This window comes from Schistocerca gregaria, unplaced genomic scaffold (assembly GCF_023897955.1).
Source record: "Schistocerca gregaria isolate iqSchGreg1 unplaced genomic scaffold, iqSchGreg1.2 ptg000181l, whole genome shotgun sequence".
Lineage (NCBI taxonomy): Eukaryota > Metazoa > Arthropoda > Insecta > Orthoptera > Acrididae > Schistocerca > Schistocerca gregaria.
This window is the reverse complement of record NW_026061731.1, coordinates 443,038-448,530: the sequence shown is the minus strand read 5'-3', so window position 1 is coordinate 448,530 and position 5,493 is coordinate 443,038. Positions and strand designations below refer to the sequence as shown.

The 5,493-nt window shown below is 47.8% G+C and overlaps 1 pseudogene; it reads right to left on the bottom strand.

Annotated features, from left to right (window-relative positions):
- Positions 1-5,098: 5,098 nt before the first annotated feature.
- LOC126304641 (5S ribosomal RNA) lies at positions 5,099-5,216 on the bottom strand (annotated as a pseudogene).
- Between the last annotated feature and the right edge of the window lie 277 nt (positions 5,217-5,493).

Sequence of the window (5,493 nt, the reverse complement as noted above, 5' to 3'; positions counted from 1 at the left end):
TAGTATACGTCAGACCAGCGTGTCGCCACTATCAGTGAGTAGATCGAGCGCCGCCACACGGCAGGTCTAGAGAGACTTACTAGCACTCGCCACCAGTTGTACAGCCGACTTTGCTAGCGATGGTTCACTGACTTCTACGCTCTCATTTGCCGAGACGATAGTTAGCATAGCCTTCAGCTACGTTATTTGATACGACCTAGCAAGGCGCCAATATCCGTACTATTGATATTGTGAATCATGTACCGACAAGAGCGACGTTCTCCATTAATGGATTAAAGTTAAGTATTCCACCGGCAACGTCCGTTTTTCTCAATTCTAATTCCCTTGTCATGTTCCAGACCTCACGCCAGCCTGCGTGAGCTTAAACGCGTGCATTTCGGCCTCCTTTAGTTACGAGGTGTTGGCTCTCCTGCCAAACACAACAGACATGAGGAAAGTTTGAAACCGATTTCTCATACAAAAACAGCAGCTGACCGGCGTTGCCTGGTGAAACGTTGTTGTGATGCCTCGTTTAAGGAGGACAAAAGCGTGCCATCATGTTTCCGACTTTGATAAAGGTCGGATTGTAGCCTATCGCGATTGCGGTTTATCGTATCGCGACATTGCTGCTCGCGTTGGTAGAGATCCAATGACTGTTAGCAGAATATGGAATCTATGGGTTCAGGAGGGTAATACGGAACGCCGTGCTGGATCCCAATGGTCTCGTATAAGTAGCAATCGAGATGACAGGCATCTCATACGCAAGGCTGTAACGGATCGTGCAGCCACGTCTCGATCCGTGAGTCAACATATGGGGGCGTTTGCAAGACAACAACCATCTACACGAACAGTTCGACGACGTTTGCATCAGCTTGGACTTTCAGCTCGGAGACCATGGCTGCGGTTACCCATGACGCTGCATCACAGACAGGAGCGCCTGCGATGGTGGACTCAACGACGAACCTGAGTGCACGAACGGCAAAACATGGTTTTTTCGGCTGCTTCCAGGTTCTGTTTACAGCATCATGATGGTCGCATCCGTATTTGACGACGTCGTGGTGAACACACATTGGAAGCGTGCATTCGTCATCGCCATACTGGCGTATCACCCGGCGTGATGGTATGGTGTGCCATTGGTTACACATCTCGGTCGCCTCTTGTTCGCATTGACGGCACTTTGAACAGTGGACGTTACATTTCAGATGTGTTACGACCCGTGGCTCTACTCTTCATTCGATCCCTGCGAAACCATACATTTCAGCAGGATAACGCACGACCGCATGTTGCAGGTGCTGTAACGCGCCTTTCTGGATACAGAGAGTGTTCGACTGCTGCTCTGGCCGGCACATTTTCCAGATCTCTCACCAACTGAAAACGTGCGGTCAATGGTGGCCGAGCAACTGGCTCGTCACGATACGCCAGTCGCTACTCTTGATGAACTGAATGGGCAGCTGTGCCTGTACACACCATCCAAGCTCTGTTTGACTCAATGCTCAGGCGTATCAAGGCCGTTATTACGGTCAGAGGTGGTTGTTCTGGGTACTGATTTCTCAGGATCTGTGCACCCAAATTGCGTGAAAATGTAATGAATCTCAGTTCTAGTACAATATATTTGTCCAATGAATACCCGTTTATCATCTGGATTTCCTCTTGTTGTAGCAATTTTAATGGCCAGTAGTGTACTTCACGAGGATAAAACTTGGTAGCATTAATGTCAAGGATATGGGGAAAAAATGCAGAACCAATTGAAGCACTTTTAATGTGCTGCTACGGTACATCACACTGTTACATACCGGTGCCACTACGGCTACAAAAGGGGCTCCAATATGGCGCCCATCAGTGTCCAGAAGAGCCTGAAAGTGCAGGATTGCATTCTGGACAGCAGAACGAAGCATGTTCGTAGGTATACTGGCTATCTTTTTGGTATTCAGATCACCACATGTGTGAATGTTCCCATGGTAAACCCTGTCGTTCGCGTAGGCCCACAACCAGATATCTCACGGAGTGAGATCAGGTGATCGTGCCGGCCAATCATTTGGAAACGATCAGCTGATAATTTCGGAGAAAGAGGGGAACTTCACGAGCGATGTACGGTGGAGCCCCATCTTGCATGAAAACTGTTGAGTCCAGTGTGTCTCTCTCCTGTAGGATGGATGTGACATTCTGGCGAAGCATATCGCAGTAACGCTGGCCAGTCACACTGCACGTCTTTGGTCTTTGAGCGCCAACCTGTACAAAAAGGAATGGGCCAGTGATGAACGTAGACGTGACGCTACAGCACACGGTGACACGTTCACCATACAGAGGAACTTCATGCACAGTGACTGGTGGTGTAGATCCCAACGCTCGGCAATTCTGCGTGTTCACCTCAACCATCAGAGAGAAATGAGCTTCGTCTGTCTAAAGGATGGTCTAGGGATAGCCCTCGTCACCTTCAGTCCTTGCGAGAAGGTGTGGAGCGAACTCAATACGACATTCTGCGCACTGTGGTGCAAGCTGCTGTACGATATGGATGTTGTAGGGATACCATTTGAGAGTTGCTCAAAGAACCCTCAGCTTAGTGGACCACGGGATGTTCAACTATCGTGACACAGCTCGCGCGCTGCCTGACGATAGGGAATTGCGCACAGCGTTGTCCGCCATAGCAACAGCGACTTCATCAACCACCTGTGGTGCACCCGGTCGTCGGCCTCTTCTCGGAGCTACGCCCAGTTCTCCAGCTGATTCGAACTCCACCATGCTCCGCACGGCAGGTGGTTAATGAGGACCCTTCCCTAATCCACTCAGCTGGCGATAATCTCTAAGTGCAGCTGCAGCATTACTGTTGTTTTGATAACTGAGCTTCACCAATTGTGCCCTGCTCCTTTTGTCCAAGCTCATACTGACACGTCTACAAGTGCATTGCGACTGGCCAGGTGTGTGGCACTATGGATGATGTTGACTTGTCAGGGCACCTGGAGGCCATGATTGGACCTGGGCGTTGGCGTTGTTCAAAATAGCTCTGAGTACTATGGGACTCAAATTCTGAGGTCATTAGTCCCCTAGAACTTAGAACTAGTTAAACCTAACTAACCTAAGGACAACACACACACATCCATGCCCGAGGCAGGATTCGAACCTGCGACCATAGCGGTCTCGCGGTTCCAGACTGCGGCGCCTAGAACCACACGGCCACTTCGGCCGGCGGTGTCGTTGTGACGCATGGATATCATGAGCCTCAAACACTGGTCATTAATACTGTAACTAACCTGTTACTACGGGTTATTACGTTATTATTGGGAATGTAAATACTTATTGCTTGTGAAGTTAACTTGAGAAGATTAGGGTCGCCACCGACTCTAACCATACTACTAATCGAACGTTTGGTCGAGTCGGAAAGTAAATTAATTTGATCACAGACCAAAAACTCACAAAAATGCATACGTTGTGACGTCGCTCATAGCGGATACGATGCAATTAATAGTATTGTTTGAGCACTTTTCACGACAGTCAAACATTTAAAATAAAGTAGAAAATTCATGAACACTGCTTAAGATCTGCTCCCAGCAACACACCTGAAAATAAGACTTAATCTAAAGCATTTGTTATAAAATACAAGGGGAGACTAATCATTGGACCTGTGCATAAGGAAACGCATTGGATGTGTTAACGGCAAAGCTACGAGGTGAGTGGCTTAGGTGCAAAAACGTAATTTCGGAACACAAGAGAAAATTTTAGATAAAATCATTTATTCCTTGGATAAGGATGTGAGGCATTTACAGGTCTCGTGGTTAAGGTGCTCAGTCCGGAACCGCGTGACTGCTACGGTCGCAGGTTCAAATCCTGCCTCGGGCATGGATGTGTGTGATGTTCTTAGGTTAGTTAGGTTTAAATAGTTCTAAGTTCTAGTGGACTGATGACCACAGATGTTAATTCCCATAGTGCTCAGAGCCTTTTGAACCATTTGAGGCATTTACACGATTCCTGATAACACGTGGTTTTTGGAAACACAATTTCCAGGTATAGTGCCCAAATTCCAACAATATCACATCAGACAATCATGTTAACATTATCTAAAACATACATGCGATCGGACAGTTAGTGATGCCGGTAGCCCAACAACTATAATGTTCTACCACGTGGTGGGCTCCCCACGGACGAAAGACACATAAGGCGAGGAAAATTTACTAGAAGGCAAAGCTATAAATATTTAGAAAGATGAAAGCTTATATAGGCACAACTGAAGCCAAACAGACATTCATACAGAAGCGAGTGCTCACGTCTTATCGACACCTTTGTGTGGCGCTCTTCCGGTGGATCCAAGTCTGCTATAAATTTACTAAGAGGAAAATCTGCCAAAGTTTTGCATTCCTTGCTGCGACAAGGCAAAGCAATCTTTCAGATTTGAAAAGCAAGTCCAAAAGCTAACAGGTCTCCTCTCTCCAAGTAACAGCGCGCCACGCGGTCAGTCTAACTCACCCTTCTTCGACTGGAAAACAGCTGTGGACGCTTCCTGTATCGGCGGTAGACTCCCTCTCGCTTCTCCAGCCTCTTCCACGCTCCGCGTGGCCCGGTAAACCCAAAGATGCCATTTCCACCACCAACCTAACGTAGGTGGATTTATCACAAGTAGCGAAAACCTCTTTGCGGACTTGACCACTACGCGAGTTCGCTATTCTGTACACTCCTGCTGAATCTGTACGACTATCGCAGACTTTCTGCAGCAGACTACGCCCCCGTCTAGCAGCGCGACACACAACCACATTCATTCAATCACGCCACTATGAGAGTAAAGAGAAAAGAGGAATAGAAAGAGAAATGGTAATGAAAATGGGCTACCGCACTAATGAAAGGTGGCTACAGGACCCTTTCAATACTACCAAGTTTGGTGCTCATACGGTGATTACTTTCCGTCTTATAACGTGTTAAATACTCTTCCCGAACAGGTCATGAATGCTCAACGGTACTGACCGGACGCCGTGTCATCCTCAGCTCATCGGCGTCACTGGATGCGGATATGGAGTTGCATGTGGTGAGCTCACTGCTCTCCTCTCCGTATGTCAGTTTCCGAGGCCGGAGCCAATACTTCTCAATCAAGTAGCTCCTCAGTGTGCTTCACAAGGGCTGAGTGCACCCCGCTTGCCAACAGCGCTCGGCAGACCGGATGGTCACCCATACAAGTGCTAGCCCAGCCCGACAGCGCTTAACTTCGGTGATCGAACCGGATCCGGTGTTACCACTGCGGCAAGGCCGTTGGCCAACGTCTTATATAGGGAAAGTTTAATCGTAACTACCCGGTATTTGGAACACATCGAAAGGAGGTCATGGAACTGAAACGAATTGCCAATGACACACGAGAGTGGTTGTATCGACAAGGCATTAACTTTTAGAATGTATTTATCTGTGTAAAACATCTAACAGATTTACTGTAGGTCTATAATTATTCACATCTGTCGTCTTGAGAACGAGCCCTGCGCTTCTTGGAAACTTTTGTTGCTCCAGCGACGTATGATAAATTGCTGCTACAAAGGAAGG